The sequence below is a fragment of the Homarus americanus genome, unplaced genomic scaffold (assembly GCF_018991925.1).
Source record: "Homarus americanus isolate GMGI-L3 unplaced genomic scaffold, GMGI_Hamer_2.0 scaffold16430, whole genome shotgun sequence".
NCBI lineage: Eukaryota > Metazoa > Arthropoda > Malacostraca > Decapoda > Nephropidae > Homarus > Homarus americanus.
The window spans coordinates 986,189-1,000,875 of record NW_024729259.1 but is presented as its reverse complement, the minus strand read 5'-3'; the positions used below and the strand labels follow the sequence as shown (position 1 = coordinate 1,000,875).

General features: G+C 41.8%; 2 non-coding genes across 2 annotated transcripts; both read left to right on the top strand.

The window, feature by feature from the left end:
- Positions 1-10,223: 10,223 nt before the first annotated feature.
- Trnam-cau lies at positions 10,224-10,296 on the top strand. The gene has a single exon. It is a non-coding gene; the product is annotated as a tRNA-Met (tRNA).
- Positions 10,297-13,403: 3,107 nt separating this feature from the next.
- On the top strand, positions 13,404-13,475 carry Trnae-cuc. Its single transcript has one exon. It is a non-coding gene; the product is annotated as a tRNA-Glu (tRNA).
- The last annotated feature ends 1,212 nt before the right edge of the window (positions 13,476-14,687 follow it).

The window sequence follows — 14,687 nt, the reverse complement described above, 5'->3', positions numbered from 1 at the left end:
GTGTGTGTGTGTGTGTGTGTGTGTGTGTGTGTGTGTGTGTGTGTCAAGAGTTGAATATAAATACGTAATAACTACTTTAATCAAATGTCCATTATCTTAATTACATGTCCACTATCTTAATCAAATGAGCCTTTCGCCCTAAGCCTTTTCATTCTTTGTTTCAGCCCACACCACCCACCACCATACCCACCTAACCTAACCTAACCTAACCTAACCTAACCTAACCTAACCTAAGAGTATGCACACCACCAGCCACCAGGTAGCGTCAAGGAAGTCTATACCCAGTCTTCTCTGCTTCACTGGACAACACTAAGACATTTCTCCAATTCTACACACACACACACACACACACACGATTTTTTTCCCTCACATGATTTGCAACTCACTTAAGCTACTTTCGTGTCACCTTTCACTGGCAAAAGTACGAAAAAAATAAAACTTTCCCCACGGCGAGAGTTCAATGCCTCACTACGTTCTCCCTCCCAGGTGAAGAATGGATCGGAGCGCTCAAGACACACGCGCCATTTCTGCTACAAAGAGTTCATTTTTTCCTCACCCTCGCACCAAAATTAGTTGGATTAGTAACAACAATGTCGGGACTGGCGTGCTGCCCTGCCGTTCACCTAGGCGTGGGAAGAGGTAGTGTGAGGGGTGGGAGAGGTAGTGTGAGAGAGGTAGTGTGAGGGGTGGGAGAGGTAGTGTGAGGGGTAGTGTAGGGGGGAGGAGGTAGGTAGGGGTTAGTTGGGAGATGGTGTGGGGGGGGGTGTAGGGGAGAGACATAATAAGAGGTAGTGTGTAAGAGGATTGTGGAGGGGACAATTGACGAGGATGGGGGGGAGGATTGGCGAGGGAGAAAGTGAATAAGGCTTGGGAGGTTAGGAGGAAAGGGAAAGGGAGAGGGAGGGGAGAGGGTGAGAAGGGGGGAGACGGGAAGGGGAGAAGGAAGGAAATGGGGAGAAATGGGGAGGGGAAGGGGAGGGGGTGATGTGAGAGGTGCAGAGAGGTAGAAGAGGAGTGAGGGAGAAAAAGAACGAGGGAGGGAGAAGGATGATGATGAAGGAGACGAGGAAAGGTTAGGACTTAGGATAGAGGAGGGAAAGGGGAGGGGCAATGTTGTTAGGGAGGAGGGCATCATATAGAAGGAGAGTGCGTGTGGTTAAGGAGAAGAAGGAGGAGGAGGAAGAGGAGGAGGAGGAGGAGGAGGAGGAGGAGGAGGAGGAGGAGGAGGAGGAGGAGGAGGAGGAGGAGGAGGAGGAGGAGGAGGAGGAAGGAAGGAGGAGGAGAAAGGAGAGAATAAGAAAGGTGGGAGGCGAGGAAGAGAATAGGGAAGGTATAGGAGAGAGAGGAAAAGAAGGAAGGGGGAGGAAAGTGAGGGAAGAAGGTCATCCAACTTTCATTCAAGTCAAAGCCTCACCTATACAACCCGGAAATAACCACTACACTAAATCACGTTTACGACTCGGGTGAGGTTTGGGGGTGGAGGTGGGAGGTGGTGGAGGGAGTGGGAGGGTGGAGGTGGGAGGTGGGAGGGGAGGGGGAGGGTGGGAGGGAGTGGGAGGGTGGAGGGGAGGGAGGGGGAGGGGTGGAGGGTGGAGGTGGAGGGAGGGGAGGTGGAGGAGGAGGTGGGCGAGGGAGTGGGAGGGGGTGGAGGGAGTGGGAGGTGGGCGAGGGGGAGGGAAGGTGAAGTAATAACACAATCCGTTTTCCCTCAAGTGGGTTCAGACGGAAGTGAAGGAAGGAAGGAAGGAAGGAAGGAAGGAAGGAAGGAAGGAATAGTCCCCTTTTCCCATTTGTTCCGATTTTTGACGAGAATGAAAACTGATTGACCTTTTAATGTTTTTTTGGAGGAAGATGAAAGGGAGGGAAGGGAGTTCGTTTTAGGTGATGAAAAGGTTTAAGGGGATCAGATTTAAGGGCTAATTTAAGGGGGTTACGGTTTAAAGATTTAGTTTCAAGGGTCAAGGGTTTAAATTTCAATATTTTATGTTTTAAGGTTTAATGGTTAATGTTTAAGGTCTACGAGTTAAGGGTTAAAATTTAAAGGTCAAGGATCAAAATTTAAGGGATAAGGGTCAAAATTTAAGGGTTAAAGGTCAAAGTTTAAGGGTTAAGGGTAAGGTCCGCTTGCATGGGAGCAAATCGGGAAACATAATCAGAGTAGAGGGTGAAGAGTTACAATGGCGACCACACAGCTCCAGGTCGTGGCGTCGTGACCAGCCAGAATTGTGGCTCACGAGGCCTACCTTGGCTACCCCGCAACACCTGTGCTGAGGCAAATGAAGGCGGCGGCCTTTCAGATTACCCCAGCAGGCGGTGCCCACACACCTGCTGGAGCTAATTGGGAGGCGCGCCAGGTAGGCAGAAAAGAAAGAGAAGAGAGAGAGAGAGAGAGACACCCCACACGCTACAGCCCGGAATAAAGAACCCAACCCTCTCTTCCCCTTCCCTAACACTCCCACCTCCACACGTCTCAACCCACACGCTGAAATGGTGCTTTTCTCACCCATGTCCGCCACGGCAACAACCTTATTACTTAATACAGAAACACCCCCTACCGCGTACCCTGTTCTTCCCTCCCCCTCCCTCCCTCTCTCTCTCTCCCTCCACCTTGCACTTTGTCACTCCCATATAACCTTCCTCAGCACCTTCCTCCTCTTTGTGTACATAATGGCATTATCCCGGTAGGGCTGCCTTTACTCACCTGCCCGATAGTCTATTGACACTTTTACAGGTATTCTTAACTATGTTTTTTTTTTCCATTCTGGCATAAAGAGATACAGTATACACAAAATATTTTAAAGCTCCTACACACGTTGACGCTTTTTAATACCAAAATAACATGCAGATACTAGTGATGTGGACGAGCATTTGTAGTGATTTTTTTGTGGTTAGGTTAGGTTAGATTAGGTTAGGTCATGACTGAAAACTTTTGAGGTACAGAATGCTTTGGTTAGTCGTTCACACTACCCCGAGCCTCCATCAATAGCCCCGGCCATACCCATTATGTACACCAGCATGGGTGAACAGCGAAACTTTGGAGCACCTAAACTGGCTCGCTCCTTTTACCCATAAGCATATATCTCACACATTAGCCTCCCCCCCCCCTCCACTCACTTCCTGGTTAATGAATCCTTCTTCAGTTTTCTCCATTATCTTTTATATTTCTTCTTTCCTCTCTTTAGTCGACCTTCATTTCTTTTTAATTTAAGGCAGTTGCTTGTGTTGATGTTTATGAAGTATTATTAATTTTCAACAACTGAGATCTTTTCAAGTTCGTACAAGCTAGACATGAACAAATGAAACCTAAACCTAAACTCTCTCTCTCTCTCTCTCTCTCTCTCTCTCTCTCTCTCTCTCTCTCTCTCTCCACTTGACCCCTCACATCCTTTTATCTTAAAACAACACACATTAATAGGGGTTTCAATATTGAAATAGCCTGTTCCTCACCAGACCGTACCGACCAATTTCCTATAACACACCACGAACTAACAACAGCACTAATAAAAGGTGAATCATCCTTCCCTGGTGAGGATGGCATAACCAATAACACCCTGAGATTGTTAAATGAGGTCCCTAACCATCCACTGCTTGACCTGTATCAATTGAGCTTCAAACAGGGTATTCTGCCTAAGACATGGACTCAAGGAAACATAGTACCAGTCCCTAAAGCTAACTCTCCAAACTTCACTCACATCCTGTATGTGTAAAGTCCTTGAAAGAGTTGTTCTCAACTGTCTCATGTTTCAAGTCAAAGACAAACTGGCCCCTAATCTGTATGGGTTCATGCCCGGGTGCAGCACACAGACATGTTTTGCAGAATATCTTGTTCACTCAAAAGATAAGACACAAACAGCCTTCATAGACCTCAAATCAGCCTTTGATGTAGCTAATAGAGACATTATACTGAAGCAACTTGCTAAATTTGGCATCCAAGGTAACCTCCTGACATGGATAAAAGGTTATCTGTCCAACAGGTATGCTAGTGTTCTGCTTAGCGGTATCAAAAGTACCAGAATGAGAGCAGATGAGCTTGAAACGCCTCAGGGACGAGTGTTAAGTCCTATGCTCTTTAATATACTGATGTACAAGCTTATTGCTGACATTCCAGTTCAGCCAAACGAGGCTGTAATATGCTATGCTGATAATATCTGCATTATGACACAGACCAAGCCCAGGCTCCAAGCCTTGCTGGATGTATTTGCTCAGAGGACTGTGGATTGTGGTCTTATAATATCTGTTAACAAGACGAGGGTCCTCAATCCTCGTCCTGCTCACCCACTGCCTCTTGACTTTAACATTAACAGCATGGCCTTGGAACTAAGTAGCTCATACAAATATCTTGAAATTTGTGTAAATAATGCAAACTTTGTCGGCAGCCTTCGTGCCAAACTAATGCAGTGCATTAAACCCCTCAGAACCCATGTTGGTAAGAGCTATGGAATTAACATCACCTATGCTCGCACTTTCTATCTTCACTTCATTCGTTCTGTAGTTAACTATCATGCTCTCCATCTTGTGACTATTCCACCTAAACAACTCAACAGCCTTGAGGTAGTGGAAAATGAAGCCATGTGCATCATTCTAGGATACCCAAAATCAACCAGAATTGTAAACATGAGGAAAGAGCTCAGGCTGCCCTTCCTATCTGAGAGGATAGCTCTACTTAATACCATGTTTTGTGTCAAAGTTTTGAAGAACAATGATCCCCAAACTACAGCTCAAACTGAGTTGATGTCCTATCTAAGTAATCCCGACTATCTCGCTAACCTTCCACAAAAGACTCTCTTTGGGGCGTGGCTTCATAAGAGTGTTGCAGATCTCTTGAAACTGAATGTCCCAATCACCCCAGACGAACCCATTAATGCCATTCCTCCTTGGCTGGATGTATCAGTTCCTATTAATTACACTCCTGTTGGTATAAGCATATGTTAAACTGATGGTTCTGTGCACACAAACACAGGTAGAACAGGTTATGCAATTGTAATATATAAAGAAAAAGAAATGATAGTGTCAAACAAGCAAAGGCTGAACAACTGGGCCAGCACAACACAAACTGAACTAACTGGAATCTACTTAGCTACAGACAACCTTAAAGAAAATGGAGGTGGGGTGATATTCTGTGACTCTCAAAGTGCTTTGAAATCAATGAACAGTCCGTCAGGTTCTATGTCTAAAGTTGTATGTGATATTAAAAGAAATGTGAAAACTGCCAATGAGAACAAATCTCGCATCGAATTTGTGTGGATTCCGTCCCATGTTGGAATTAGGTATCATGACCGTGCTGATAGAATGGCCAATGAGGCATGTAAGAAAGAAAATGTTGACCGTGACCTTGGCCTGTCCAATGCTGTTCTTAAAAACATTCAAGTCAGAATCATGAACTCTGATCTAGAAGAACTGAGATGCAGAGAGACCTGACAGTTGTAGCATTAGTAAATATGAACAATTTTGTGACAAGAGATACCGGTATGGCCAGCATAAGGGCAGAACCAGACAACGTGATGTAGTCGTGGCCAGAATTAGGCTAGGATACAGACACATCTGGCAAGTTAGTAACGCTGTACCCATACCGGAACACTCGGCCTGTAAACTTTGTGATACACCTTTAAAGCATACACTTGAACACTATATTATTGAATGTGACACTCAAAGTCTTCAGGCCACCTGGCTTATTGTATCATGAACTTTGTAATTACTACACTGAATCAGGGGTGCTTGAGGACAGTCTTGCTGTTTATCCAAAATTTGCTAGCCCACACTGATTAGTCTTCAATTAGAATATGACGTCCAATGTATATGAACCACTGTCCTGCATGGCAGTGAACAGTGACATCACCCACATGACTCTGACCTATATATACCGCTAATGAATATGATGCATTTCTTTGTGTACGAGCCTCTGTCCTGCATGGCAGTGAACAATGACATCACTCACATGAATCTGACCTATATATATTGTTAATGAATATGATGTACTTCTTTGTGTATGAACCTCTGTCCTGCGTGGCAGTGAAAAGTGATACCACCCTCAGTGTCAAGACCTGACTGAATTACTCAGAATAGGCAAACTGTACTCCAAGCTTTGTCAATAAATTGTTCAACAAAAAAAAAAATACTTCTATGCCACCACGTTCACTTTTTCTCTCTCCTTTCAGCCCCTTCTATTCGTTGCCTCCTCCCCCAACCCCACCACACATACGATCCACTTCCCTTTCTTCTAAAGGCCTTAATCTTGTCGTCTCCTTTGCAGTTCCCCAGCGTGTCCTTCTGCCGTCTTCTTCTTATCTATTTTTTGTTCCTTTCCCACACAATCTGCCGACCACACGTTATTGTTTTCTACACTTATAAACGCTTCCAGTAGCATCTCCGAAACTTCCTGTAACACTTAATAAGCCTTATTGTTGATACTCTACGCTACTCTGCTCTACTGGGTCCATAGCAAAGGGTTATAGAAAAAGAATGCCAAATTTTAACATTATAATCATTTAACATTCGGCCATTTTTTACGATGACCCTGTATAATCAGTAGTTATGGGCAAACGAATACACATTAATACCTAACTCAAGAATCCACTCCAAAAACAAAATAATCAATTAAATTCTTAAGAAAAATACGACAACAATCCCACAGAAACACAACTCCTGGACCCAAATAATACTTCTTGTACACAGACATTTCCAAACACAGTTGACCGAGAGACGAAAAGCACAGTAATGAGGACGCTAAAGGACTCAACCACACGACAATACAAGTCAATTAAGCAACAAAACAAAGCAATCAACACACAAAGGAAAATAATTAAGAGTTGACAATACTGGAGTGTAAGTTTCATATCTTGTCTGAATGTGTATATGGTCTGGTCGGTGTGCACGTGGTCTTGTAGGTGTGTGTATAGGGTCTTGTCAGTGTGTACATGGTCTCGTCTGTGTGTACACGGTTTTGTCCTCCTCTTCCTCATCTGTCCTCTTCATCTCTTATGCTTCCCTATTAGCTCCTCCTCACCACCATCTATTCTTCAAAACTCACTCACACACTCTCTCTCTCTCTCTCCATTTGTATCAAGTAAATGTTATGCTTTTACTGATGGTTCTGTGCATACAAACACAGTTAGAACAGGTTATGCATTCGTAATATATATAAAGAAAAGGAGATGATAATGTTAAACAAGCAAAGGCTGAACAACTGGGCCAGCACAACACAAACTGAAGTAATTGGAATCTACTTAGCTACAGACAACCTTAAAGAAAATGGAGGTTGGTGATGTTCTGAGACTCAAGTGCTTTGAAATCAATATATCTAAAGTTGTTTGTGATATTAAAAGAAATGTGATAACTGCCAATGAGAACAACTTTCGTATCGAATTTGTGTGGATTCCGTCCCATGTTGGAATTAGGTATCATGACCGTGCTGATAGACTCGCCAATTAGGCATGCAAGAAAGAAAATAATGACCGTGAACTTGGCCTGTCCAATGCTGTACTTAAAAACATTCAAGTCAGAATCATGAACTCTAATCTAGAAGAACTGAGAAATGCAGAGACCTGGCAGTTGTAGCATTAGTAAATATGACAAATTTTGTGACAAGAGGTATCGGTATGGCCAGCATAAGGACAGAACCAGACAATGTGACGTAGTTGTGGCCAGAATTAGGCTAGGATACAGACACATCTGGCAAGTTAGTGACGCTGTACCCATACCGGAACACTCAGCATGTAAAATTTGTGATACACCTTTAAAGCATACACTTGAACACTATACTATTGAATGTGACACTGTCAAAGATTTCAAGCCACCTGGCTTATTGTATCATGAACTTTGTAATTATTACATTGAATCAGGGGTGCTTGAGGACATTCTTGCTGTTTATACAAAATAGGCTAGCCCACACTGATTAGTCTTCATATAGAATATGACTTCCAATGTATATGAACCACTGTCCTGCGTGGCAGTGAGCACCCACATGACTCTGACCTATATATACTGTTAATGCATATGATGTATGTCTTTGTGTAAGAACCTCTGTCCATGGCAGTGAACAGTGACGTCACCCACATGACTGACCTCCATATACTGTTAATGAATATGATCTACGTATTTCTTTGTGTATGAACCTCGGTCCTGCGTGGCAATGGGAAGTGATAGCACCCTCAGTGTCAAGACCTGACTGAGCTACTCAGAATAGGCAAACTGTACTCTAAGCTTTACCAATAAATTTGTTAACCGTCAATCTCTCTCTCTCTCTCTCTCTTTAGCCACCTTCCCTTCTCGCCATTTCCCCTCTTTCCTTCCCTCACATTTCTATTACCTCTTTCCACACATCTCTCTCACCTCCTTCCCATCCCTTCTTTTCATTCTCCCTCACTCACCACATCTAACATTCAAAGCCCCTTCTCTCCCAGGATCGGCCAGTGTCCCCACGAGGTAATAATATTGACATACGTGTTCTCTCTCTCCCTCCTAAGTCCCCTTTCCCTCCTCCGTCAGCGCCACCAGCAGAAGTGGTGCCCTTCCCCCACCCAACGAGTAACACCGACGTGGCTGTTTGACTTGTCTTCATTGTCAAAGTTTTCAACCTGTGGTGCCTCGCGTCAGGGTCACTCCTCCTTCCCACCTCATATTGCCAAACTCGGACTAAAAGTCTCAGAATTTTCGCGAGAATGAAGACCTGAGAGGGGAGGTCATAGCATAGGTGTGTCAAAACGTCTCTCAAATTCTCTCCTACACGTCAAAATGTCTTAAGGTTTACAGGTGGTGTCAGTTAAATGGGTTAAAAATAATGTACTTTACCATTGTGTTTAAGGGATCATTAAAACTCAAGTGTCATGTCAACATTAGACCACTGAACTGCCCCTTATTACCTTCCCGACTGGATTGCAGCTTCAACTGGCGACATTTTCCCGGCGACTTATTGCAATTTGCGCCATGTACCGTCCTGAGAGAAGCCTTTCATAGTAAATATTACGGAGGGAAAGTCAAACACCGAGAGAGAGAAAACCTCGCTTAATGATCTCCCAAACGTCGCTGGCTATCCACTAAAATTAACTAAACCAAATAATAATAATAATAATAATAATAATAATAATAATAATAATAATAATGATAATGATAATGATAATGATAATAATAATAATAATAATAATAATATTAATAATAATAATAATACTAATAATAGAAATAATAATAAATATATAAATAGTATTATTGTTATCATCATCAATATTATTAGTCACAATAATATTGCATGCAATAACAACAAAATTATAACAAACACAAACGACAAGGTGCATTGATACCCATGCAAATAGATGATCTATTATCTACACTATACTGTACACAAACATTCAAATATAGGGAGCGGAGGTGTGCCAACGACACCAGTAAGTAATGATACACAACAAAAGAATCAAAGTAAATTAAGAAGGAAAAACAAATATGAATAACTATTCCATAATTTTCTCGGTAATCTTCAATAAATTTTAAATTTTATGAAATATATAAATGTGGCATTGTTAGTCTATAAAAATTTGGTGCAAAAGTCTCACTAAACCCACACACAACCCTCGCCACCAGCGGTCCAGACACACCTTTGTGTGCACTGAGTTGGTGGTCTCCCCGAGGGCCTGGCGCCTCTGTAATGTATTTAATTGAGCGAGCAGCACTGAACTGCTTCTGTTGAGGTCTCATATGAGACTCACGCGCTGCCTACTGCGCTATCGAGGCAATTGAGCTAAATTGCGTGAGCGCAAGTGCGCAACCATACAGCGCAGCTAAGTAAAACATATTCGGTCATATTTTGATGTTGTACCAGAAGACTATCATGAATGCTATAGCTGACTCGTGGCACAAACAATGCCATAAGACATTCATGTGACTACTAATCTACGGACTATGCATGGCAGTGTTCTATCTCCAAAACGCGCGCGAAACTAAATGCGCACTGAGGGCGCATTCTAGCTCTTGCTCATGTACAGTTTCATTCAACATTCTTCGAATACTGCTAGAGACAGCTGGCAAGTCAAGGCCGTTTGTTTACTATAGTACGTAGTATAATATAATACGAAACAACAAAACCCAACCATTAATTAAGCAACAGGGAACTAAGTAACCAATTACCGATAACCTTTTACATTCATTCATGATTTTTACTACGTACTGTAGTAAACAAACTGCCTTGAGTTGCCAGCTGTGTTTGAAGAATTTTGAACGAGACTGTACATTTAAGTGCCTCGATGGCGCAGTAGGCAGCGCGTGAGTCTCATAATCTCAAGGTCGTGAGTTCGATCCTCACTCGGGGCAGACATTTTTCTCTAAGACGTACTGTACATCATACTAATATACATTATACATGTACAGTCACCCAAAAAAGTCCTGTAGCGAACCACGATTCAGACTCGTGAACCCGAAGCAGTAGACACTGAGACGCTGATACATTATTCTGTCCATAAATGCTTCGGATTCAAGATTCTGAATCTCGGGGTTCATGGTTCACGACAGGACTCTTTTGGGTGACTTTACTGTATTATTATTAGTCTCTGGTCACTTAGTGTACAGCAGCATTTTAGAATCTCTCCATCAAGATAAAAGATTAGTTGACGAGATAAATGAAGCCAAACATTACAAAATTAACATTCGGAATCTGGCCCTCGGCATACAGAAGGAACAGGAAGGAGGAGGTGGCCCTCGCCAGACTAAAGTTAAAATTGCACACATCTGACCCACCAACAACCTTATATAGACAACTCCTTCCCTCCCATCTGTGTCACTTGCAACACAAATCTATCAATAAAAACATTTTGACAGTACAGCCAGTACGAACAAGAGCGCCGCCGACTGGTTGTGTTAAGGATCAGGGGACGGCAGTAAACAAAAACCAAAAACAACAAAAGAAGAACATCAGTTTGTTGAGCAAGACTGAAGACCAAAAAAGAACCTCAAGAGTGGTGCAGAAGACCAATCAAGGAAGAAGGTATTAGATCCGGCCGTAATGGCCACAAGGCCAGAAATTTCAAAATAAGACAAAGACAAGAGTCTCGTGTTCTTAGGGCCGTGAGCTATCCTCACTCGAGGCAGATATTCTTTCTACTACTTGACCCACCAGGTAACCTACTGTTTAGTTTGATCACAGGTGTTGTCCACTCCTTACACAATAAATAATCCTGTCAGTATTAATGAGTCTATTTCATTTTGCAAAATCTGACATAGCATTATAATTTTTTTCTCCAACTTATTTAATGTGAAATTTAGACAATTAATTTAACTAATACCAAACAAGACATTATTCTCACACATTTAGGAATACTTGTACTAGAAGTTTTCCCTTATAAAATTGAACAAGCACTTAAAAACCTTGTCATAAAATGCAACATTTCAATGTTCTGGCCGCTAATAAAAATGCCATGCTAAGTCACTGGACCTCTTCGATATAGACTCAGTTATTATACTACTTATTAGAATAATCCTCATACGTGTTCTCAACTGGCTCAGCCATGTTAATATTGTTATCATTATCCAGTCTGTACCTGTGTTTTTCTGGCTAAATAAACTGTTTCGATATATGTATCGGTTGCGATGGGTTGTGTTGGTCTTCGCCAGATGTTTTATGTTGTTTCGAACGCCTGGGCTCTCGATATTTTGGGATATTGGCTTGTAAAATTCATATAGTGGCGACAATGCGGTTGTCTTGGATTATCGCCCTAACACGAGTGAAACATATTTCAGCTAAAATGCGCTGTGAGCTTGCGCAAGATTAACTGCCTCGATGGCGCAGTAAGTACCGCATGATTCTCATAATCTCAAGGTTGAGTTCCATCCTCACTCAGGGGCAAATATTTTCCTCTAATGATCATATTTTATGATGAGTTGCTATACAACGTGGGATAGTTACACGGGTGACCGGAAATTTAGCAGACTCATGTAAGAATTATGACACAAACCAATATACATAAAAGTAGAAGGGTGAGTAGGCAGTAGTCTGAAAGCAATAAGCTGGTGATGGCTGTTAGAGTAACCGACTTATTGATTACCCCTGTCTGTATACTCGCACTGTCTACGTTCATTGCACGCCTCCACTGTCTCTACAGTGGAGGCGTGCAGTCAGCCAAAATCTTCATGGTCTGGTGGAATAATAAATGAGCAAGAACTGCAGACGACTTGATGTATCAGTTAGATCGGTACCTCTGACTACAGAAAATCCTTCCTCGTACAATGTTCTGTGATATAAGTTTACCAATAATATCACTCTCCTCTTCATTGACTTCACTTACAATTGACCGCTCATCACAGTCGTTCACTCGACTGGTCGCCACAGTCGGTCACTGAGTTTTAACTAATAGTCACAGCCGTTCACCTGACTTATCTTTGCATTCATTCTGCTTAAAATATGAGTGACCACTTCAGTAATATAAAGTATCCTCGAATGGCGAAAATGCGTAGCGTTATTTATAATATACACTATTTTTTTTATAATCACCGGTTAAACAAAAAAAATCGCGTTCTTATTTAATTTGTAAATACGTAGTTTTGAAAAAATATTGATACACTAATCATATTAACTAATTACTAATAAAGCTTTGTCAATTTGCAGAATACGAACATCACACTACTAATGAAATATTTGTGAAAAAGGCAGAAATATAATAAACAAAAATTTATTATGAAAAGCCAACATTAAATTGTCATAAACGTAACATGTAAGTAATTACGTATGTACTAACTATTGTGAAGGTTATTTATTTATTTGGGTGATTTTCATTACAGTATTCAGTTTATCATGATTACCTAATGTGGATGATGTAATGAATTAATACGCTCTACTTATTACCGTCTTTACGCGCCCTGCTCTCTGTTACAGCATAAGCTGGGCAGCAACTATCATAAATTAAGAGATTCATTTGTCAGGTAAAAGTAATGATTTTTTTTTAGTATTTTCCAGCTGTCCTTTTTTTATATTGACAGAATCAGTACAATCACCGTACAAGTTCACACCGATTCAGCATATACGAGTACATAAACAGCGCAGGTGTACAAACAACGGCAAACAGTTTGCTGAATTAACCAAGGAGTCACACCCCCAAAAAAGTCAGGTTTCATGTAAAGAACGCTAGGAGGGCATTTTTTGTCGGAGTGATTCCTTACTCGATAAGTAGGGTGATCTGATGTACAAAATGGTATTATCGCAAGACTATAACTTTCGGAGTACAGACTGTACAGCATCTCCAGTGAAACATGCTCTTCGACATACATTTATTCAATACAATCGTCATGGAAGTTCACATTTGGTCAGCACGTACAGTGGTCAACAACGGTCCTGTCGCCTCACCTGCCTCAGAGATACGGAGACCAGTGAGATCTATCCATATTTGCGCGCTCTGGTAAATAAGAAAGTATGTGACTCCTGAAATGTATCCCGTGTTGTCTAGTGGCTAGGATACGCGGCTCTCACCCGCGAGGCCCGGGTTCGATTCCCGGCACGGGAAATTTTCCTCCACAAGTCCATGCTAATTCCCACATGGTGTGTTTGACAGAAGCTGGTCGTTTCCCCGTCGCGATAATTCTTCGTCAAGTGTTTCCAGCTGAGCGCTTCCCTGACACCTATAGTTTGATTATTAGTTTAGGTTTGAAGAATCGTAAATAGAATTCAGTGGTCCCCAATCTACGGTCCGCTGCTAAAGATTTACCGGACCGTAGATTTTTTTCTTCTCAATCGCTGTTGGTCCGTGAGGTTGAAAAGGTTGGGAACCACTGCTTCTTATGATCTTTTGTCCTCATGGGCCCCTGACTGAATCAAGCCCAATCCTAATGGTTGGCTTAGGCCGAGGACTTATAGGATTGCGAACCGGCCACCTCACCTACAACCACTCTGGCATAACTGAGGCACGTTGTGGACGATACTGTGGTATTAATAGTACACATAGTAGTGGTACCCCCCCCCCTCTCAATCTTTCTCTCTGAATTATTTTCTCAATATCACTTTCATTCCCAATCTATCAATTCAAATTATCTCTCTCACATGTTCTCTCTTTCTCTCTGTCACAAACCCAGAAACTGAGCTAACCAAACCTATCCAAAAACATAACGTAACCAAAACCTAACGTAACTATAACCAACTCTAACCTAATCAACCCATAATGTAACCTAACCTACCCCTAATACAAACCATAAGCCATGCTAACCTAACCATAACCTTACTATTATCTAACGTTCTAACCTAATCGAACCACAACCTAACCTATAGTCTAACCATAACCCAACCTAACCAAAACCTAGCCTAACCATATCCTAGCTTAACTACATCCATCCTAACCATAATTTACCGTAACCTTTACCCAACTTACCCCTAACCTAACCAAAAACCTAATTTAACCATGACCAAATCCAACCCCAAACTCATTCTAACTAAATCCTCAGTTACAGCATTAAAATTTGAGTAGAATTTCAGACTATAATAATAATAATAATAATAATAATAATAATAATAATAATAATAATAATAGTCTACTCCCAGACTTTCGGGGAGCAAGAATTAATAGTAAAACAATTCCTATAATAATTTTACTGGATACCTTTGACAAATAACAATGTTCATAATATTCTGGTAACGTCAGTGAAATGGCCGTTAAAAGCATAAACATGTTATTTATGTAATATGCGCCATGGAGATATATCTATGAGTAAATCCATCCATCTGG